General features: G+C 50.8%; 1 protein-coding gene across 1 annotated transcript in view; it reads left to right on the top strand.

Annotated features, from left to right (window-relative positions):
- Gfra1 (GDNF family receptor alpha 1) overlaps positions 1-24153 on the top strand; it is a 201844-nt gene that overhangs the window by 147990 nt on the left and 29701 nt on the right. The gene's annotated exons all lie outside the window — the stretch shown is intronic.

The following is a 24153-nucleotide window of genomic DNA, read 5'->3' as shown; positions in this document are numbered from 1 at the left end:
CACTGAGGCTTGCTTGCCACATTTCCTTCAGAGGAGCAGGCCAAATCCTGATGGAGGACTTAGGCAGGGCATCGTGTCTATGGCACCTTCACTTGGTCCTCAGGGCTGGGCGTAGGGGACTTCAGTGTCTCTGTAAATCCCTTGCGCTTTGCGGTGAGCAGCAGGTAGACAGATGGGTGAAACTGCAAGGAGGTGCTTAGCTGGTTTGTAATAATGGACTCTCTGTTTGGAAAGAGTAGAGATCAAGAAAACCCACAATGCCTGGTGTGTTGGTTCGTATCAGCTGAGTCTTGTTCTGGTGGGATGGGGCGCTATTCTTTCCTTAAATCAGCTCATAGAGTGGCCAGAGGACAAGGGAGGGCCTTCATACGTATAACTGTCTTATGCTGAAGATATTCTTTTTCCTCACTTCGTTCTGTTTTCATTCTTTCTCTCTCTGTGTGTGGAGGGGGTGTGGGGGTACACACATATACACCTAACCCTAACCCTGAGTTTGTGCCTATGTTGAGACTATAGGCCAACCTCAGGTGTCGTTTCACTGTACCCTGTCCACTTGGATTCTCAGCATGGGATTTTTCACTTTGTCCTGAAACTCACAGATTCAGTGGGGTTAGCCAGCCACAGAGGCCCTGGGATCTGTCTCTGACCTGCAGTTCTGGGACTACAGGTACACATCACCAGGCCTGTCTCTTGGACATGGGTTCTGGGGGTGTGCACTCAAGCCCTCTTGTTAAAAGATTTTCTGAGAGTAATGGCCACATGCCTGCATGTTGCTGTCTATTTGCTTTGTTGAAAGAAGTGATTTGTTGTTCCTGGAGGGATGAGGATGAAGAATTACAAGGGCTGCTTGTGTGTGGAGAGGAGTCAGTCTACTTTCTAGCCACTGGCCCAGCAGGAGCCATGGATGCACCAGAATGTCCTGAGAATGGACAGAGCACAGCAAAGCAGGGACACGGAAAGCGAAGGCAGCTGAGGGCAGGATGGGGGTGGTGATCGGAGCCTGGCCTTGGATGGAGGCGTGGGAAGGCGCAGAGATTCTGAGGAGAGGGTATCCTTCCTCTTCTTCTTCGTGTGACCAGGACTTGATTCCTAGTGTTTTCTTTGGCCCAAAGACATTGTTCTAACCACTAATGGTCTGAGGAAGGAGGTGTGGGCCCTGAGTAGGAAGGAGGGCTCAACAGGCCGAAGTGGAGGGTTGAGTCAACATCTCCCATGGAGTCGTGGCTGACGGAAGGGGCCAATCCTTCTCTTCTCAAACATTCATATGGCACATGACTTCCAGGGAAAGTCTGTGACACACTCACGCGGGCCAGAAGTCTATCGAGAGTGGTGAGTTTGTATTCACCACCCCCTCCCCCGTCCCATACACACACATGCACGTGTGCACACACACATAGTCATATGCTGCTAAAAACAGAGCCCTTCATCTTTGTAAAATCTGTATCACATCGGACTCCTGCTCAGCAAGGGTGGGGAGCTGGGAATCTGAGGACTTGGATGCCTCTGGGGAAGTGTCAGGAGGAATCTGTAGATAACACGATGGTTTGGCTGCTGTCTGGGGCTCAGACTTACCCCATATAACAACAAGTTCAAGAAACTGAGAGACACTCCCATGGGCAGACGTAGACTCGGCTGACAGGGCAGAAACGGAAATGGACACAAGACTAGGACAGTCCTTGCCTAATCCTGAGGGTTCCAACCCTGCCGAGGCCAGAGTGGGAGCGACAGACGCCTCACGCTGCAGGGTGGAAGCCCAGTAAACATCTGGATGGAGGTGGTGTTTGTAATGCAGTCACTGCTTCTCTGCCTAGAGCTGGGAGGCTGCGAGAGTCGGAGCTAGGCCTGTCTGGGAGCCCAGTAGGGGGACTTCATGTTTTTACCCTGTCTTTCCTGGGAAGGTGAACTGGGGCTTCCCTGGCGTTACCCCTGGTTAGTTAGCCCATAATTTCTCTCCAGCACCTGGACGTCTTCTCATTTACTCCCTCTCTGTCCAATGTGGTCAGTGTAATTTGAGCCACCAAGTTGGCTAGTGGTGTCCTCCTTCAGCAGATTTTATTAATCTCGTCTTTAATTTTATGCCTTCTGTTTCATCTCTTCTCAGTCCATCTTAAGGATGCCTCCATACACTCACCCAGGGCAGCAGCTGGTAGTGGCTGGAGCCTGGGGTTCTGTGGGCTTTCCTGCCTGTTACTCACCCTCTCAGCCCCAACTCTGGCTCTACTGTGATGATTGAAGCCCCAGCCCCCAAGCCCCGGCCCCCTCCCGTGCACGCACATCCCCACCAGGAAGGGGGTAGCAGGAGCAGGCACCGCTAAACACCAAGCCCTCCACATGTTCGCACATGGCAGCCGCCCCTTCCTGCCTTACATCCTTGCCTACCAGAGAGCTGCTCAAGCTGATTAAAACTGCCCTGCAAGGGATGTTTTCCTACTGCAGCCTTCAGGTTTCCGTCCTGAGGGGCCCATGGCACCTCAGCGTGAAACTGACTCTCTTTTGCCTTGCACCTTCAAACAGATACGGAGCAACTTGAGGTTTGCTTCCGCTCTTGTTTTCCTTTCTCTCCCTTCTTCTTTAGTGAAGCTGACAGGCTCCGTCCCTCTTGGGGTGGTCGGGGAAGGAGCGAGCTCAGCTGTTCAGGCCTCTAAGCTGCTCTGCAGCAATGTATGCATGGAGATGTTATTAGACGGCTGGGATGAAATCTGAAGGCTTCGTGCTCTTCCTCCCCCACCCCCCCAGAGGACCACAGCTCGCTCACGTGCCAGCTCCCTTCTGGTTGCTTCCCTTGCTGTCTGGAAGGCTGACAGTACCTAGCGTGGCCTGAAGGAAGCATGTCCTTCATTCTTGATGCAAATTATGTCCTATACATTATTTAAGTGTATACTCAGCCTGCTCCCTCCGTTCCTCCCAGCTCCAGCATTCAGAGCAAGCCCTGCACTGAGTCCTGACTCAGGGTACCGGAGATTTGCTTCGACTGCTCTTTGCTCTCTAATTAGTCACTCAGGTGCTTGGCATTTCTCACCACCAAGAGGCTCTGCGCTTGGGCTTGCTGCTCCAGCCTGCACTGAGGAGTCATAGAGGTAGTTTCACCTCTGTTCTCCTTCCAGTGCCAATCAAACAGGGGGCTGAAGGCTATTGAGCATGCCACCTGTCCTGTGGCTTTCGATATCGCCCTGTGCTGTCCTTGTTGAGGGACTGGGGCTGCAGTGACCATTCTGTGTATGCATCGGAGACACTACAACACTGGGTGTCCGAGTGTGCACTACATCCCTGTGCCTTACAGGGCTGAGTTCCGCCAGAGCCAGCTGGCCACCTTGGACAGCGTCCCAGGTTCCCCTTTGCTTGGCAGCATGCTCCTTCCTATCGGGAAAGTCAGTGTATTCTCTGCATTCAGTGATGCTGGGTCATGGCTCTCTAATTCTTTCTAGATTATTCTGGTTATGTTGAACATCAAAAGGATGGGGAAGCTGTGTATTGTGGCGCCTACCTTTAATCTCAGCACCTGGGAAGCAGAGACAGACAGATCTCTCTGAGTTTGAGGCCAGCCTAGTCTATATAGTAAGTTCCAGGAAAGTCAGGGCTACATAGTGAGACCGTGCCTCAAAAAAATTATTTTAAAAGAAGTCAGGAGCCTCAAGACTCTTGTCTCTGAACCTCCCATGGCCTCCTGGAAATAGATTTCCTCTTCCTCCTCCAGGTGTCCAGCTGTGGGCCCTGTCGTCAAAAGAGTAGGTAGATTAGGTCACCAGGCATCTAGTTGTCCTTCCCCTATGGACTCAGGACTCCATAATTACATCTTAGAAACCTGGGGCATTGGTAGCAGAACCAAGAAGGCACCTGTCCCTTGGAACAGCCCTGCAAGAAAGACTGCATGCAGTTTCTGAACTCCTGCCCCAGAAAGGGGTGGTCCTCTTACATACACAGGGTGCGTGGCATGCTAATCTGTCAGCCGGGAAAACGCGCCAGACAGGATGGAGGGAACTTCTGCCCTAGTGACCTGTGTAGTGCAACAGTGGTCGAGCACCTTTAAAAGGTGAGAGACGTGTTCACCTGGAATGAGATCTTTTATGCACAGCAAACTGTGCGTCTTAGGAGTCGAGACTCTCTGTTTCCTCAGAGTAAGCTCCTGCGTTGAAAACTGGAAGCACTATCACTAGACCTGGACCTGTTGTGACAAGCTCAAGAGAAAATGGCTCAGGGGATAATTAATGCCTAAAACTAGACATTAATTTGGTAGATTGATTTGGCACTTGGTTTTATTTCGCACTGGTTCATTCACAAATGGAAACTGGGAATTAGACAATGCAAACTTCTGAACCATGGAAGGAAAGGTTCAGGAATATGAGAAAACGCAAGTAAAACATTTCCCAGTCTACTTGAACGGCTTTCGTTTCACCTGAGTACATGAGTGTCTTTAGCAGTGCTTTCAAAGTGCCAAACATCTGATTTTTAACACACAACTCTTGGGAGAGCAGTGTCCCCCGCCCCCCCCCCCCCCCCGCACCCCGCTGCATGTGTCTGTATGACACAGGTTTGTCAGACTTTGAAAGCCTAGCCAGGGTCTCCTGCCACACTTACTGCCTGTAGGGAGGGCACAGGTCCTTCCGGGCCGCCACCTCAGGCATGTGTGAGCCAGACACAGCCTGGCACTATCTTCCTGCATCTCTTTTCCTATCTTTCCTTTGGCAGAAGAGGGTAAAAGCAGGTTTGTTTCTCCCAGAATCAGTAGCTTTAAAAAAAAAAAAAAGCCTGGATGGTTTCACTCTGCTTTCTTCTCTCTGTCTGGTCTACCTCCCACACTTCCCAGGGTCAGGGTCCCTGCTGGGGCCACCTCTGCGTCACCACCCACAATATGTCCACATCCTCCAAAGTCACTACCCTGGAGGCAGGAAGAATCAGAAACTCCATTTATTACATTTGCACACTGTGTTGGTTTTTGCATTCAAAGGAATCTTGGCACCAGAGCTGTCTTTCTCGTTGCTGAGTAGGAGAGCAGATGAAAGAATGTGGGTGAGCAATGCCCAGGAAGCCAGAGAGGGCCTTCTGGGTAATCACAGTGGAGCAAGTGTTTGGGTCATTGTTGGCCAAGAAATAGAGATGGTGAAGCGGAGGATGGAGGGAGCTTGGGAGGCAAGGAGGGGAGGAGTCAGGGAAAACCCAGTGTGACTGAAGGCAGGACGCAGGGCTTCCAGCACAGTGCTAGACTATATACCTCAAAGACCTAGAGAACATCAGAGGAGAGCGGGTGGGCAGGGTCTGGAGAGGAGGGCAGGTGTGCAGGGTCTGGAGAGGAGAGCAGGTGTGCCGGGTCTGGAGAGGAGGGCAGGTGGGCAGGGTCTGGAGAGGAGGGCAGGTGGGCAGGGTCTAGAGAGGAGGGCAGGTGGGCAGGGTCTGGAGAGGAGAGCAGGTGGGCAGGGTCTGGAGAGGAGGGCAGGTGGGCAGGGTCTGGAGAGGAGGGCAGGTGGGCAGGGTCTGGAGAGGAGGGCAGGTGGGCAGGGTCTGGAGAGGAGGGCAGGGTCTGGAGAGGAGGGCAGGTAGATAACTGGGGAGCATTCCTTACATGGATCCAGGAGATGGCTCAGCATATATATCAATTCCCCATGGCTGGGCACTGAAACCAGCACCTGACAACTCAGTCAACAAGACCTTCGTCCAACAGATTAACACTTGGAAAACCTTAAAAACTGCCAGCAAAGGTAACTAATGAACATTTGTTGAGTGAGTAAGTGAATGAAGAAATAGAAAGTGCGAATAAATAGACATCAGAGACGAGACGGGCAAATCGGGGAGAATTTAGAACTGGCCATATATAGAGGCTACTGTTGAAGTCCTGGACAGTGGGTGAGAAAAGAAATATTCCCCACACCTGGGGTTCATGACAAAAGGGTCTGGAGCAGCTGTAGGTAGGAAATGGAGAGTCGTCTGAAGCTGGGACAGGCAGAACAGTCAGTGATGTCAGCTGTTCAGAGAGCGAAGCTCAGAGGGACTCTGGGTATAGTACAGAGAGGTTCCAGCCCTCTGTCTGTCATTCCGTCCTGCTGTTCCTCCCTCTGTGGGACGTCTGTCCACTCATTCTCCCACGTATCTGTGTATTATCTATCATTCATTGCACATCCACCCAGCTGCTCTCCGTCCACATAACAACCATTGCATCTGCCCATCTGCTCGGCACTTACTGTGAGACAGTAAAACCCTGGAAGCTCTGCACGTTGCAGAGGAGGCGGCCAGCGTGCACATTCTACATCGGGATGGTAGCCATGAAGTGATTTGGGAGAACAGAGATGAGAACCGCAAACTTAATGCTTCCTGGGAAGCCACCTTGTGAAGTGGGTCGGGGGGGGGGGGGGCGGGTGAGTCGCACGGAAGAGAAACTTGAGGTAGAGAAGCCCAGGGCCGTACTGAGCAAGGCATGAGATGTAAAGCACCTCCACCCATGGATGCTGATAGGACCATCAGTGGACTGCCATACTTCACTGATGGCAGGCACCTCACTAACATGGCCACACAGTCCTGACTTCACTTACAGGACCACACTGGTGGCACCTCACTGACATGGCCACACAGTTGTGACCTCACTCATAGGACCACACTGATGGCACCTCACTGACATGGCCACACAGTCCTGACTTCACTCATAGGACCACACTGATGGCACCTCACCGACACGGCCACACAGTCGTGACCTTGACCTCACTCATAGGACTACTCTCAAAGGACCACTTCAGTCTCTGATCATACTGGCTACCTTACATGGGTTGGCCTAGGGGACAGCCGGAAGCACAGAGCTCCTTTATACAGGGCCTGGAACCAATCCAAGCTTCCTAACTCCCAAGTCCTGGTTTCTGTCATCAGCTGCAAAGGATTCTTCCTCCTGACAAAAATACAGTTTCCACACTGTTCAGCCTTCCGTCCTTTTGTTACAGACAGACGGACTACCTTTAGTTTCAGAGTCCAGACACAATGCATGGCTCAGTAACTATGACTTCCTTGGCTTTAGAGAGTAGAGCTGAGAGCATCGCCCATCAGAGGGTCTCAGCATCGTTTGAAAAGGGGAGATGGCTTCTCAGGTAACACCTGCTCATTAAGTTCTCGTTTTATCTCATTTCCTCCTGAGCACTCTGCTTGTTACAGACGCTCTGTGACAACTTACCGACTCTGATACAGTTGTTTCCACAAATAGGAGACAAACCCTCCAAGACCACACTGCCCTTCTAATGATCATTATTAACTCTCTATTGACTCTGGGCACACTAGCTGAGTGTCTGTGACAGCCTGGGTCCTGGACCTATCGGTCATGTGTCTTTTTCCAGATACTCAGGCTCCCCTGTGTGATCCTTAAATCCAGTGTACTGGTCAATCCTTGACTCGCACCTAGCCCAAAGCAGCGCACGTCTGGAGCCTTGGCTGCATGTCTCATGCTCTAGATAACGTCTTGGCTGTCACATGCTGACACCAGCTCTAAATAATCCATGCTTCTGTCCTGCTCCTGAGACATACCTAATAGATTTGCCTTCCTAAGACCCTTGCCCCGAAGGCTGTCTTGTTCATTACAGAGAAAAGTCTCTGCTGAGTGGATAACATCTCAGTACAGGGCTAGGGGAATGACCTTAGGATCTCTCCAGTAAGAACTGAAGGGTGTGGGCGGGGAGGTCCCTGCGTCTGTGGACTTCAGACCACCCTGTCTGAAGCTGCGGTCAGCTGAGGGAGACCACATGTGATATCCTCGGCTGCCCCAGTACAGCTGACTCTTCCTCTGCAAAGAGAGCCCACCAGTGGCTCCCGTCCTCCTCTGCACCGGTGAAGAAGGTCTGGCAAACCAGGGTAATACCCCATCAGGTCCGTAAACTAACCAGGCACACTTTACTCTCCCCAGGTCCCTACCTGACCCCTCTTCCATAGCTTCTTTGCAAGGCTGCTTCAGCCATTGAGTAATTGAGGAGGGAGAAGCGAGACCTCTGCCTTCCTAAGGCCCGCCATCATCTAGGCCCTCCCTGCCCACCCTCAGACTGCATGCTGCCTCTCAAGAGTGTGCAGCTCCTCAGCACAGTGTGTCCTTTTTTGGTCACTCACAGTTGCCATAGCACCTGCAGCCCTCAACTTGGGTGTTTCTCACTTTGTGCTTGGTTGTTCTTTACAGTCTCCTGTGAGCCAGCAGGGGAGCTTGTCCTGTGTTTGACTAGCCTCTGCTGCTTGAGGAGGGCCTGTGGGGGGCAAGGGTCACCCAGGCAGTGTGAACATCAGGTCACCCCTCCAGAGCCAGCAGCACTGTCCTCTCCTTGGGGTCTGTGCCTGAGATTCTGCCTGAGCCTCCTCGGTGCGGTCTTCGCCACCGCAGCCTGGTCTTCACTACCCTCTAACTGGGGCTCACACAGCAGACTTGGCATGCCGCTCCCTGCCCCCATCTCATGTTTCGACATTCACAGGGTGTCCTGTGGGGCACACACTGCCATTTTCGTTTCTGTGGGCATTTCCGACTCAGTGAATAAGAAATTTCTCTGTAATTTCCAAAGGTGATTAATTATGCAGAAAATTTCACATCCAAGGAAAACAAGAACTTAAAAGAACTATCGACATGAAAAACCCCACACACTGCTGGAGTCTTGAGATTTTTATTTCCCCATCACAGTTGTCAGTGTAGGGCAAGTGAGGCCGAGCTGGGCTTCTACTCAGGCTATGATATGGGCAGCTTGAAGCTGTTTCCCTTCTGTGGACCATTTACTCCGCCCTCACAAGGCTGCCTGGGGTTAGAATGAAGCAAGCGTATTGGGTAGTAAGTGCCACAGAGTACACGAAACTGTCAGTCATATGTACTCCTCTCTCCCTTGATCTATAATGTACCGTTTCTGCCCCGTAGCGACAGAGTGGGGCGAGGGCGTGGAGGCAGTGGTGGGGCAGACCGCTGCTGCTTACCTCTTTATGTACCCACACCACTGAAAAGCTCACAGAAATGCCGCTGCTGTTTCCGGAGGTCACATTGCTAAACTTTACACATCGCCCTCTTTTCCATTTTGGTGTTTGGGCCTCCAGAGACAGTGGGAAGACAGAGGCAGGGGACAAAACTCTAGATGTGTGTGGGGTATGTGTCATTTCCGGAACATTTCTCGTAGAATAGAATACGCAGTTAGTATCACACGTGGATACAGTAAGGTGTGCGCGGAGCTGGCCACAAGACCGCTGGGCCCCACGGTGGTGAGACTCACTATTGTTGAGGATGTGTAGGCAGCAGGGATGTGACTGGCAGCCTTGTGGGCATGGAAACCTTCAGTGACCCAAAGTGACCACATCAAATAAGGGGCTCCCACCTCTGAGCGAGTGTTGTGCATGAGCCAGTCAGATGAGGAGCCAGACAAAGGGCACTGACTGACTCAGGGCTGCAGAGCCTATACAACCCTCCCCTGGATGCTTCCACACAGTGAGTCACCCACCGTCCCGTTGGGAACCAAGCCGCAAGTAGGGACAGAGAGGACATCCCTCCAAGAACGCGTGACTGTCAGTAGCAGCTGAGTTAGGGTGAGGGTGAGCAGCATTCACATGGCATTTGCAGCGTGCCAAGCATTGTACGAGCTCTTCTCAGCAAGGCAGGGGTGGGAAGGCTGGGGATGTGAGATCCTAAGGCATTCACATGTCACCCAAATGGTGTGACTGGAATTTGAGGAGGCGTGGTGGGCTGCAGAGCCCAAGATCTTGAATGTGTGCCACCCGCTGCTGTGCCAAGGGCATCCATCTTGTAGGCTACCGTGTGGCGGCCAGAGCACTGTGCAGGAATGAAATTGGGTGCTGGAGGTACCTTTGTTTTCACTTTTCATTTAAATCTTTTCGATCGAGAATGTTTAAGTAAGAGCCAGAGCACCTTGTCTGGACGGGGCTTCTGAACCTGTTGGAAGTATAATTTCATTTCTCATTAAAGTAGCAAATCTTCAGCCTTTTTGGTTTACACTCTTGAAAAGCCACCAAGAACCCCGGTGGGGGGGGGAAGGGGCTGTTTATATGGGTTAAATCTATTAATAAAACTTCCTGCATCACATCAAAGCTACCAGGAGTGTTTGCATGCCGGTGGATGCCCTCGCTTGCATTTCAAGAAGCCTGTCCTGTGTGACTTTAAACAACAGGATCTGTTCTTTTAGAAGCGTTCCTCAAATAAAACAACAAAATATGTGGGGAAGTGCATGGGGGAGTTCTAGAGTCTCCTCGAGGTCTGGTGTGTGGCAGGAAGAGCTCTGGGTGGCTCCTGCATCCAGTGTGTTGCATTTTCACATCAAGTGGCCTCTGGCCAACCTCCTGTTGCTTTCCTGAGAACAAGAGAACCAGGGAAGAGTCACCTGGCTCTGGATAACTAATTGCTTGAAGTTTCTGGGAACAGGAGTGGGGAATACAGGAAATGCCTTCCCCTCAGGAACACCGCAGCAAAGGAGCCAGATGCCATGCAAGAAAATCTTTCTGTGGAGGCAGGACAGAGGCCTAGAGATCACCCTCCCGTTAGAACTTCAAGCTGAACCTTGACCAGCTACAAATAAGGCCCGTGGCAATGATGCTTCCGCCTTGTTTGCTGGACTGGCTGGTGGTTGGTCCCGCGGTGGGCCATCAGCTGTTTTGTAGGACTCAAAGGTGAGAGTTGACTCAAGTGCCCTCAGTACCCAAGAGACAGGCGAGGGCAAGTGTCCATGCCGGAGCAGGAGGCCTGGAGGGATGGTTCTGGAACTTCTCAGGAGGGTCACTGGTGAGCTAGCTCTAGCTATGCTGCCATCAGTTCTGATGCAGGTGCTCTGGTGTGGGACCAGAGACTCTGCAGTGGAAAGGCCAGAGCTGCTGCTGCCGGTCTGAGGGTCACGCTTGGAGAGCTTCAGATTTGGGGACTGCTAGCTATGTGCTCGGGGCTGGTGGTGGCTATGTCATCCTCCTTTCAGGTCTAAGGATCCACGGAGGAAAGACACCCAGATCAGTGTTGGGAATGAACCTTGGGGCGGGGGATGGAAGGGAACAACACAAGCTGTAGCTGGGGTCCGGACTGTCTAGACGGTGGGACGTGAGTGTTAGGGAAGGCGTCGGCACCAGGAAGTTAGACACAGGCAAGGAGGGCAGTGGGAAGCCCTTGCCCGTGCACTAAAAGGGAGACAGTATTATGGTGCTGGGATCATGTGACAGAATCTGTTCCCTTCATGGTGGCCAGACAGAGAGGGACGTGGGACAAGATACAGATCCTAAGGATACACGCCCAGCCCAGCAGCCCACTTACTCCAGCTAGGCCACATCTCTGAAAGTTTCCAGAGCCCAAAATAATCCCACCAACCAGGGGGAAAGGTTTCAACACATGAGCTTTTGGGAGGAACACTCCCATCAAACAGTGACAATGTGTGTTGATCAGGAACCTGCTTAGATCCTTTAAGGGGTAGCACTGCCTGTCAAACCTGTCTCCTTATAATGTACGCGAAGGAGGAGACAACCAGTTGTCCATAAGCCGACCTTGGCCTGAAATAGGGATGCAGTTGTCTGAGTTAAAACAGAAAATGCATTCCCAAATAGAGGACTTGAGGGCAATTATTTAGAGAGAAGCCCTCCTTCCAGAAGTGACCTTCAGAGCAGTCTTTATGCCCTGAGCTATTGGAAGGACAGCTGACACATTTCACTCTGTTCCTCTTGTTCCTTCCCCTGTGTAGACACAGCTTTGGTTTCCAGGAGGGAGTATGGGCTGGGCTGGGCTGAGAATACCATCTAGACTGCACTGAGGGGTGTGTGTGCGTCTGGGTGTCCAAAAGGTGCTACCAGCTACTGTCTGACTGGGTTTCTGACACCAAGCCATGCAGGAGAGAACCTCCCGCAGCACCTGTGAGATAGGTCGCTTGTTCTTGTTTCCACGAGGACAGAGGACACTGGCCACAGGAGGACAGAGGACACTGGCCACAGGCCCTTCCAGAGCCCAGCAAGCACCGTATCTCCTTGCCAAGTCTGTACTTCTTGGGTAGAAACAGTGCCTGGTTCCTTTGGGCTGCCCTCTCCTGTGAAGGAAGAGTGGTTCCTGCTACAGTGTCCCTGGATGGTCACAGTGAGCATGGGAGGAACATTGGGAGGAGGAACAGCAGTCTATATTCCCAGGCCTCTTTTGGTGTAGGCATAGAGGCTCTCATCCTGTGTCCTGTCCTTGGAGGTGTCACACGAGTGTGCTCAATGTATGGGAAGACCGAGACATGAGCGGTGGGACAGTCACAGTTTGGTCTTACGTACCTTTCCCATGAGGCCTTATGTACTTCACCATGGTGCATGGCACCTGCCTGCTCTGGAAGGTCCATGTATGTGTCTCCCACTTTCAAAGGCGGTCCACGGGAGATGGGCCTGCCAAGGCCAGTTCCAACTGGGTGCCTCTTGTCACTAGCCTTGGAGTGGTTCCTGCAGTGAGGGGCCGCTGCTGTGGCCTGGGGAGCTCAAGTGCTCAGAGTGATGCACGCTTTGGGACTCTACACTATCTGAGGTCTATGACGCCCTCTAGGGGTGACCAGTCCGCAACCTGGGGACAGGCTGCACAGAGAGGTAGGGCCCAGACCCAGAACCTTACCCAACAGTAACAACAAATATTATAGTTTATGTTTTTCAACAGTAAGCACTGTGAAACTGTGCTCACTGACTCTGTCTTTGCACTTGATTGGGCCTAGTAAAGATCGCTGATACGGACTCTAAGTCAGATTTGAGCTTCATGCATGTGGAATTCGTTTCAAAACGGAGGCAGACGTCCAAGGGCTGAAAGTACGGAACACGAAGTTAGTGCCCTGTGATGAGTTTGCCCTCAGAGCGTGTGGGCTTCTTTTCCAAATCTGGATCTAACTCTAAGCAGGCCCATGGCTGAGCTGCCTGTGGGCTTTGTGGATGAAGGCTGACCCGGCTAAGAAGGTTGTTGTGTGGCAACTTTCCTGTGCCCCTACACCATCAGGTGCGGCCACAGGTTCTGAGTGAGTGTGGCTGCTGTGAGTGCAATCTAGAACAGCTGGGCTCAGCCTGATTGCTCCTCACCTGAGCCTGGCATGCCGACGGATGTGTAAACCCAAGACGTCTGCAGTAAGATTGATTAGCAGGCAGTTGGAGCCCTGGTCTTTGGAGCTTAGATTTATTTGCTCACACATCCAAGTATTTACTAACTACCCACTTTGTTCTGGTCATAATTCTAGGTTCCCACTTTCTCATAGTGTTGGCAAGACTGTTCTAAAAGTGCAGGCCTACAACCGAAAGTGACAGAGCAGTTGAGATCACCAGGAGTGAAGCTGGCACCCTGCTGGAGGCTGAGCCAGGGAGAAGAGGCTTGCATGGTACATAGGCCTCGAGGTGTCCCTGCATGCTGCTGTTCAGACCAGCCATTTCCTCAGCAGCTAGGCAGAGAAGCCCAGGGACACATTGCTAGAAAATGGCCTGCATAAACCACGGGACTTGGCTCCTTTGTCCTCGAGAAGAGTGTTTTAGATGCAGCTGTGAGCGCTGTATTATAAAGTGCAGGAAGTGATACGGGCTGGGGCACTGCTATGAGAGAATGCGTCAAGGAGAAGGAATTGCTAAGAAGAGCAGAGGTTCCGCCAGCAGGAGTGACCCGTACCTCTGACGTACACCTCCGTGAGCCCCTGCCTCTTGCACAGTTGTGATGTTCTCTGTGCACAACTCAGAAGGAAGACATTAGAGAGCAGCTGTTTGCTCAGCTCAAAGCCTGTTGACTCTAAAACGACTTGCCTAAATGAAAAATGGCCTAGTGTATATTTACTGTTGAATATAATTTTCCTTAGGAAGTCTGCAAGCCCATTAAAGATTAATAGGAGACCTTATTTTCATGTTTTCTATGTAAGGTTTGTTCGTAGGAGTGTAAGTCGTTAGCTACCCAGGCATCCATTTCTCTCCGCGTTCCCCACGTCTCTCTAGGGCTCCGCTAATGTGACACAGGTGAGCCAACAGTCCATGGAGCAGAGCTTGAGGCCCAGGCTCCACAGAGGCAGTTAGCACTTGCCTTGGAGAGTCAGGGCAAGAGGGAAGGGCTTTGCAAATTATTGATGTTAAGAGAGTGTGCAATTTTAATTTTTCATCTTTTGGGAACCCCAAAGAACCAAGGCTTGACTGAAGGAAGCAGCATTTGTGATAATTTCTAGAACTGACTTGGTGTTCCCAAAGCTAATTAGAGTTCAGACAGACCCTTTGGCTATAAACATTGATGATATTAAGTTACCGGTCTCTCCACACCCTTCTGAAAGTAGTCAGCTGCCCTGTAATGGGTATAGGCCTCGAGGGCTGGTCTCCAGGCCCGTGCTCAGTGTAGGAGCCACACATAGAGCTGCACTTCAGCCACCTGTTTTTTGGGCTGTGGTCTCATTGGCCTGTAGGATGGACTGATGTCCTACAGTAGAGGACTTGTGAGGAAAAGGGCTCTGGGCTCAGTGACAAGGATGAGCCTGCTCTGTCTCAAGACCTTACTGAGTGATTTCAGACTTTGAACACATGGGAGTTGTACACCAAGTTACTAGTAGACAGATTCTAGAAGTACCAGGGTGGTCATCTAAACCCTAGTGTTTCACAGAGGTCCCAAGGTCAGTGTGGAGTCCCTGGGCTGGCCCGGAGCAGAACTGCAGAAACTGGTACCTAGTACTTTTAGCCTGGGAATCAGGAGCAGTTGTCAACAGGTGCAAGATACCAGACTTGCCTAGCCCCACCCCCTCCAACCCCCCAACCCCCCACCCCACCCCCAAGTTATAGCCTGAAGAGAGGAGTTAGGGTCCTTGCCCAAAATGTCACGGTTAGTAAGTAGCCCAGTCGAAACAGTTTCTAGTCCATCGGCCAATTTGATAGTCAAAACCTCTGGCTGTTTCTGTTGCTCAGGGTGTTTTCTTAACATACTAGCACAAACCTGGTGGCTTTAAGCAACACAAACATATCCTCCCATAAGTCTGCAGGTCCACAGCACATCATGGTCGCCCCGGGCTAGCCTTGGGTACCGGGTGGGCTGATTTCTTTTGCATACCCACAGCTTGTTCCTCTTTATTGCCTCATGTGTCTGTCTGTTGTCTGCCTGTGTCACTCTTGTTGTCATCATCTTCTCCCCGCCTCTTGCTTTACCCCTTTTCTTCTTTGTGAGAGGGAGGGTTGGGCAGCCTTGGCTGTCCTGGACTTGCTTTGTAGACCAGGCTGGCCTGGAATACACAGAGATCACAGCTTCTGCCTCCATGAGTGCTGGGATTACGCCACGTGCCACCATGCCCAGCCAACCCCCGCTTCTTAATAGGATCTTACTGTGTAGCCCAGGCTGGCCTTGCATTAGTAGTAATCTTCCTGACTTGGCTTTGTGAATTCTACACCTTGCTTTTCCTCCTTTTCCAAAGCCAGCAGAAGCCTTCAGAGTCTCACACAGGGCACCCTACTTTCACCTCCAAGGGTCCTTGCTTGGTATTGCCTTGGTCCCACCAGCAAAGTCCCTTTCACTGTGCGAGATAGCATTGTCTCAGGCTCCTAGTGTTAGAGTGTAGACACCCCCAGGAATCAAAAGTGGCCCAGGGGTCAGTATGCATGATTTCACAAGTGGTTTTCTCTCTCTCTCACACACACACACATTTTGTTTTAATTCTCTGGGTGTTGTGAGCTGTGTTAGAATTTTCTTCCCAGGGAGCTTGAAAGCTCCACTCTGGATATGTAGCTCTCACCCAGCCAGCAGGGATGTGTGCATTCTGTGTCTTCTCTGTGGTCCTCAGCCCTTTCGTTAATGCTTGACTCTGCTGAATGGCAGCTACACTGGGATGTATCTCAGAGTTCTTTCATGAGGCAGGAATGAGTGAGTGGTTGATGAGCCGCCGTGGTCGACCTTCGTGGTCCAGAGTTCCTGAGCGATGTGAGACTTGAGTTTCAAGATGAATGTGAGGCCACTTCTGAAAATCTCCCCTGAAGACACAAGGGCCTGCAGAGTTCTACGTGATGTAAATTCACACTGCGCTGGTCTGGAGCCTTACAGTGTAGCTCTTACTGGTGAAAGATCGGTTGAACATCTAGATTTCTATTTCTCCCTGTGGCCAAATTGTCACAAAACTGATTTATTAATTTTCCCTGCAGAAATATCAAGGGCTTAAGAGCTAAGACTCACTCTAAAGGGTTTTAACATATTTGTCGCCTGCAGTTATCCCAGCAGACAACTGTTGGGTGGCTGTGAGCGTTGTGATTGCTTCATCAGCCAGAAAGCCTTCCATTTCTCTGTTCCCTCAATTCCTTCTCTTAAAAACAAGCACTGAAAAGCTAGATTTTCTGCACTAATAGACATAGCGTGGCATGGGTAATACAAACAACTTTATTTGACTTGGAGATGCAGCGCTTGGGGCTGTCTGTGGTCTTTCTGTGCTCCTCTCTTCCCTACTGTTTGTTTATCTTGCCTTTGCATGTTGGGATGGACCCTCTGAGGAAAGTAGAGGAGGCAGCCCTGGCACAAGACCAGAGGCTACGGAAAGCCCCTTCCTGGTTGGGATGGATCCGCTTGCCAACACCCATAACTCACTTTTGCAAAACTGCTGGTGTGAGAGTAGCTGCCCAGCCATGTCAGCCACCTGGTGGCTGTTGAGTGATGGCTGTCAGTGTGCATGCAAGGTGGCTTCAGGAGGACTGCCAGCATTGATTTGGATGCTGCTTGGACTTCCCTCAGGGGCCACTACAATGTCATGTGATCTGAAAGGACGATAACAGCTGCCTTGTCCTGCAGCCTCACCTTGTCAGCTCCACCTGGCAAGCTTCTGACAGCAGCGGACATGGGGGCGGGGCGGGGAAACCGCAAGATGCCCCTGTGATGTCTGAACTCCTTCCTCAGAGAGCCCTGAAGGTTGGGGCATAGAGTGTGGTGAGGGAAGCCTGTGACCCATGTGCTGAGCCCCTGCCCTTGGGACCAGCCAAAGGCCTTGGTGAGGAAGCCAAGGGGACAGGAATGGACAGTGTATCCACATGGTTTTTGCCAGTGCACTGAGGCTTCCAGAAATACCAGAATGGAGGCGATCAAGGATTTGTAGAAACCGGGATTGAGAACAGCTTAGCGCAAAGGACTCGCTGATGCAGGAGGCAGACCATGGGGGTGTTTCAGAGGCTGTAGGGTGCAGTCGTCAGCACCTGGTCACTGTGGCTGAGTCATCTCAGTTCCAGGGTTAGTAAATCTTACCATGAGTGACAACTTAAGGTAGAGGCGGATGGACACAGGATGCCTGAAGCTTTAGTCTTTGCAGCAAGGAGGTGTGTGTGTATCTGCCCCAGCGAGGGTATGCTACGTGCTGTCTCCCAGACTCACTCCCAGGCAGCAGGTAGATTCAGGCTCAGGCCTGTAGTTCGGTTCCACAGCCTTCCTCCAGCCTTTGCTCCAGGGAGCCAGTGACACAGAACAACACCTCCTGCAGAATGTATTTAATACAGGCTCTGATTTCCTGAAAGATCCTTTCCAGATGTGCACTCCAGCGGGCTGTTGGAGCACAGTGGCTAAGGTAATTTTCTAAAAACAGAAGGAGGAAAAGTCTGTTTTGTGTCATTATATCAGACAATTACCGTCTCAGTTCTCCAGCATTGTCCTCCCTGGGCTAATATTAGAAGCTTGGTTTTTTTTTTTTTTTAAGATTTAAAAAATTTCTGCATGAGATATTAGAAGTAGTAATGAACTTACTGATACTTAGCCATTGAAAAATATGTCTTTTCCTCCCCATCCCTTTCATAAGGTAGCTTTATCTGAAATGTTTTCATCCTTTAAGTTCTTCTGACTGGGAGGAACGCAGTAAGATTCCTGGGTCTCAGACTTCTCAGTTTTGTTTTGGGGAAAGTGGGTTCGCCTACTTTCCCAGATGTAGCCTCTTCTGCATATGTGGTAGCGAGGGGGCTGTGGAGAAAGGCTATGTTTTTAATGGCAGACATTTTACAGTGGGATTGTCTGGGAACTCGGGGCAAAGGATGAAGTGAAGGGAGCAGCAGGTGTCAGGAAGAGCTCTGTGTAACTGGCGTTCAGTCTCCCGGAAGCCATGCAAGGTGGCTTACGTGTGGCGCTGTCCCTATCTTCCAAGTGAAGAAAGGAACTGAGGTTGGGAGAGGTCCAGCCACAAGCTGAGGGACCCGAGAGGAAGTGTGGAGTAGAGAGGTGTTTCCGGAACCTTCTCTCAGTGTGCTCACTGAGAATGCTTCCACGCGCCAAGCGACCTGAATCTCAGTCTTCCCCTCCCCATTCTCCCCAGGTTCTCACGTAGCCCAGGCTGGCCTCAGTGGAGCTGAAGAGAACCCTGGGCTCCTCATCCTCCTGCCTCCACCTCTCACGTCCTGAGGTTATGGGCGCGCACCACTACAACTGGCTTTATACTGAGGATCAAAGCCAGGGCTCCAAGTGGGCCACGCCAGCATGTTAACAATTCAAGATTTTTGTTGGATAATCAAGTCCTTCCATGTCCAGAGAACCAAAGGAGAGCCCGATTCATGGATGGGGTCACCCTCTCTTATGTGCTCTCCCTGCCCCCAACGTATTCCTTTACGGTATCTCACAGCCACCTCTGAAGGCAGGGGACTGTGAGGATGAGCAGGTTTATGCCAGATGACTTCAGGTCCCATGGAAAGGAAGTCTGTCCTTCCACACTGAAGAGGTGCTACAGATGTGTGACAGCTCCTTCTCCAAAGTATGCCACCTGTGGCCACCTGTTCTGGGACACTGAGCCTCTGCCGCCTTGTAAGCTGGATGAGGCACCCTTCAGAGAAGTCTTGTGCCATGGTTTCCATGGTGGTTAGTGGCTGAATGGGATGCAGATGGCAGCAACATGACCACTTAAAGAACAAAGGGCCGGTTTTTTTGTTGTTGTTCTTTTGTTTTGTCTTGTTTTCTTGTTCATTTCAGGCACTCTTGTGTCCGGCCGGCTGCATGTCTGAGATTTCCAGAAGGAAATCCCAGAGCTAGCATGTTAGAAGCAACACACTTAGCAATTGTAGTTAGTAAAGGTCAGGCTTTCCTGGGTCCCATTCAGGGTCGCAGTCTTCACCCAGGCTTGACACCGCCAGCCACACGGCTCTCATCCATGGGGTTCATCCTAGAAAAGCACTTAAGAGGTTACAGTAGCCGAGGAAGAGTTGCACCACCCTTGCTGGTCCATGTTTGTGTGTTCTTCATAACACGATTTTCCTAAAAGTTCCAGAAAAGGCCGGTAAGTGGTCCCTCAGCCCACTGGCCATAGAGCATCTGCTGGGTTGAAGTGTGTGCTTCCAGACTTTATCATTGTAATCATTTTTCTATTTCCAGTCAGCGGCATGCTCCCTTTCCTGTGCTATTTTCTGCATCAACCACTCCTTCTCAGAGTTCCTGGGGGCCTCACGGCACTTGCCAGCCCTTTCTTCTTCCTTGAGGGCGGGATTTTCTGTGACTAAGTGCGACACATTTCTACATTAGTGCCTATTCATTTCATTTTCATTTTCTCAGAGAAAAACAATCAGCGCTCATCGCGGCTGTAGTCATGGAGATTTCATGTCTCCGTAAGAAATCCAACTGTGGAGTTTCTTTGTTAATCCCATGTCAGACATTTATGCTTCCTTGTTTAGACCACAGTGGTCCAGGCAGAGAAGCCAGTAAAACCAATTACAGCATGATTCACAGCTCAGGGTCAGCAGGGGGCATGTGCATGGCGGTGTCCGAGGGCCGCTGAAGCTCTGTACACAGTAGGTGTTCAGGTGGTGGATGGCTGCCGAGACGAGAGCCAGTGACCTAACCACTTAGCGAAACTTGACTTCTCAAGACACCGTGGACTTGGAAGAGCCATAGCTGCAAACCCGTCCCATGCCTTTCCCACCACACCACCATTTCTCTGATGAGTTATCCTTATTCTGAGGCTTTTTTTTTTTTTTAGCTTGCCCATTCCTTTCTGCATCTTGACTTCCACCACTTTGAAATATTCTCTCCTTTGTATCTCTCCCTGGTCCTCAGTGCTTTGCTGTGATTCTTCTGCACACATACACACATATACACACACTCACACAAACATACACACATACACATATACACACACACACATATACAAACATACACACATGCACACACATACATATACACACAGACATACACTCACACATACACACACTCACATATACACATACACACACATACACACATACATACACAAATGCATATACATACATAGACACACACACACAGACACACCCTGACCTCTTCTACATGCTGTGTGCCTGGTTACTGTTCAAGTGGTTGTGGGTACACATAAGACCTAGGATCTTCGCTGAACAACCATCCGGGAGATGACCATTTTACGTACTAGTTTAAAGTCCTTTGGTGGCCCCCATGCCTTCAGGCCAAAATCTAAACTGTGTTCACTGGTTGTGTCCTTTCCAGCCCCACCACCCCAGGTGACGTGGTTCGCAGTGCTCCTGGCAGGCTGTGTGCTAGCTGTAGTGGTTGAGGGCCTTGTGTGGTGCCTGAGCTGGGTGGAATGTGGCCACCCCCACAGCACCAGCCACGGCGCTCTAGAACTTGGAAGGGTCTACGCCGTCTGCCTCTGCCTCTCAGTTTTCTCCTCTAGATAGTGGGGCTCAGGCTTAGTAAGGCTGTTGTGAGAGTTGAATGTGTGACTACACAGCACTTGATAAACCAGCACCTAGCACATGCGAGTCCTTTATAAGTGTTACCCTGGAATTACCAGAGACATGATAGTCGGGCGGGCGTGCCTTCTGCCTGCCGCATGCTCCTTTGCCTTGGCAGCAGCTGTGCCTGTCCTTGTGTCTCAGTCCCATGGCTTGACTTCTCCGAGCCGTTGCAGCAGCGGGCTGAAAGCATTTGCAGGGGGGGTCAGTGTGTAGTTTTAAAATCCAGGTTCTGTTCTTTTCCTGTTTTCCTCTAGAATGAAGACTTACTTTCCTCAAGTATAAAATTAGGATTAGGGTTTGCGGTGGGAGGTAGGGCAGGGAGGTGGCAGAAAGGCATATTGTGTGTGCGGGAATTAATCCAAAGTAAGTGTTACGAAATGCCACAGGGAAACCTGTTACTTTGTGTGCTAATTAAAAACATCAAAAATAAATAAAGCAAAAACTTAAAACAACAAAATACCTACCTCATTAGACTTGCCAGGAAAGAACTAGGTCATATGTAATGCTGTCTATTACGTTCTTCTTTTGTCTTTGCTTTCATTTTTCTTAGCAGCCTTTCTTGACGGTTTTCAAGGACTTGCTGACCGTGACGGCTGCTCTCCCAACACTTAGGAAGTAGAGGCAGGAGGATTGGGAGTTTGAAGGTTATTCATAGCTACATATCCAGTTGAGGCCAGCCTGGGCGACGTAAGACCCTGTCTGAAATTGAAAGCAAGCAAACAAAAAATAACTAACAAGGTACTATCATAAATCCTTTAACATGTTTCTTGCGGCTTCTGGACAGTCGAGGGTTAAACGCGACAGACAAGGTTTTCCTCATCACTTTATTAGGAGCATGCCAGTCTCTGAGCTCAGACAGTTCGTCTGCCTGACTGCTGCACGTGGCCCTCGGCATGCAGCACTAGAGGTGTCTTAGAGCTCTGTTGAGGAGAGGCGTTGGAAAGGACGGATTCCTCTTCTCTTTGGAAAGGCTGGGGAGTGTTGTTGGGCCATGATGGTTTTATGTAGCACCACAGAAGCCCTGCCCAGAGGACGGGGTCAGACAGCCAAGACACGGCCCAGTCTTCACCCATAGGACCAACAGCATCATGTCTCTTCAGCATGGTTCGTTTGTCATCCGAGAACAACTGCTTTACAGCATTTGTTGATTACCGCGCTATAAGTACCGCGTTGTGGTGTGGCTGCTGTTCGAATGTCAAGCAGTTCCCACCGTTCCTCCAGTGGCCGCCTGCCCATAAGGAGCGGACTCCGGCATGCCGCTCTGTGGAGTTCTCACCTCAGTGTTCTGTCCGCCATAGTGGAAGTACCATCATACGGCCACTTTGTCTCCTGAGGTGAATGTGAGGAGTAGGTGAGGAACAGCTCTGATAGAACCCCAGGAATGTGGGTGCTGTAACAGTCACCCCCATATACACCTGGATTCTGAAACTCTTTGTCCGTGGTGCACTGGTCTTGTTATTGGGGACGCGGAGGTTCCCTTTGGGGGTTATTGGTTTCATTAACAAAATAACTTAAAAACAGGCTCAGAAGGAGGCGTGAGTACAATTTTATTAGAGTTTAAGAGGAAACATGTAGTTCAAATTAGGTGAAAACCCTGGGCACTGCCTGGAGAAAGGATGGTGGCGGGAAAGTTGTATTCTTTAAGTTGGATAAGGAATATATTCTACTGAGCTGATCTCCCTTCTCAGCTGGTCTTCAGCCTTACTCGTCTTAGAGCTGGGGCCTTCGTCCGTCATGCCATCTCAAAATGCAACCACTGGGGTCCCGCTTAGAGCCGCATATTTTGTTTGGTTCTCCCAGTCAGGCTTGTGTTTTCTGCAACGCACGGACTCAGTTAACCTTCCATCCAGGGTCCAGTCGTGAGTCAGTTCTGGACGTAGTTCTGGACGTTAGTAGAGTGAGTCTTGTGGTGTGGCCATGTGCAGGGGGATTGAGGTCTGCATCACAGTGTTGCCAGGTAGCAGTGTGCTTTAGAGACTCAAGGCACGTGAAAGCATGTGGGCAGGAGGGGGGTCTGCAGGCCAGGGTACTGTTCAGTCAGCTGCCGGTCATCGTCTGTGGAGAGCTGTCTGTGGTGAAGGTGGCCTTCCCATTAGATCAGTAACTTTCATGACCAGGAGTTTTGTTCTGAAATTAACACCCCATCCAAGCTGAATGCCGGTGTATTGTTTTTAAAATTATCTGTACAACCGGCTAGCAATCGATCAAGACATAGACACTTGTTATATTTTAAAATAGCCTTAGTTAACCTGGCGCAGGGCAGATAACAATCCTCTAAACTACGTCCCATAGTGGGGCAGGCATGGGATCCCTGCCTCAATCCCATGCCACCTGTTTCTAGTAACTTCTATCAAGCTCCCTCCCATCCATAATCCCAAATACTTGCTCATGTTCTTCATCTGGGCCAAATCCTCCATCCACACCGGCCATGTGCTTCTCCTCCATCTAACCCATGGTGGCCTTCCTCTCTTCTCAGGTCTCCTTTTTTTTTCTTGTGGTGGTCTCTCTTTTCTTCTTCCCAGGATCCTTCTCTCTCTAAGCCCCATCTATCTCCTCAGCCCTGCCCAGGTGGGATGGCTTTTTTATTAAGCAAAAGTTGGGTTACACAGACAGCAAGCATTAATTAGCATCAAAATACATCAGACCATCCCTCAACACCAGAGGGTCTAGTGGAGTGAGCCTGAGGTATCTTTAGGGATTTCCTGAAAATAAAAAATCTGTTGGCCAGACTGTAGAACTAGCCAGGTCTTTTGCTGTTCTGTGTGTTTGGGAGAAGGTGGAGGGTTTTAGCAGGTCCTTGGCTTTGCTTGTGTCCACGTGCTCACACGTATTCAGAGTCTCACCAAGCTGGAGAGGGGCAGTTTGCAGAGCCCATGGCCCTGCTCTGGAAGTGTGCTGAGAGATTCACCAAGGAGTGTCAGTGCTGTGTGGGGGGAAAAAAAAACCACATCAAGTGCCTGTTCCCAGACCCCCTGTACAATCCCACCCCCCAAAACCGAGCTCTTGCTGTATCCTGTGAGCTTTGACCACTGGCCAGGGCCTTGGCTGCCTTCTCCAGTTAAAATGGTGGGAATGATCCTAGGCATGCTAGTTTAGGCCTATAATCCTAGCACTTGGGAGGCTGAGGCAGGAGGATTACAACTTTGAAGACAGCCTGGATTACATAGCAAAACCTTATCTCAAACACAAAACAACCCTCACCCACCTCCAAAACCCAGAGGAAATTGGGCCTTTACAAACCCTTAACTCCTGCAGCCCGGCCCAGCTCCGTGCAGCAAATCCAGGCCTGTGTATCTCTGTGCCTTCACCATCACCCACTCAGGGCTTCCTAACAGTCGAGTGCTGGGAGTGCTACCAGCCGCACCTTGGCCAAAGGGCCCTGCAGACAAGGCATCTAGCGGCATCTAGCCACAGGCTGCTGTGGCAGCCCTGCAGAGAGCCTCACCTACCCAGCTTGGCTTTTCTTTTACTCTTTAGTGGCATGGGGCTAGGGGACCAGGGACATCACTGTGCTTGGCCTGGGGGGATGAGAAGAGACTCGGGAGACAGAGACATGCATTTTTC

Source organism: Acomys russatus, chromosome 5, assembly GCF_903995435.1.
Source record: "Acomys russatus chromosome 5, mAcoRus1.1, whole genome shotgun sequence".
Classification (NCBI taxonomy): Eukaryota; Metazoa; Chordata; class Mammalia; order Rodentia; family Muridae; genus Acomys; species Acomys russatus.
The sequence above is the reverse complement of the archived record's forward strand: the minus strand, read 5'-3'. Positions and strand labels throughout refer to the sequence as shown.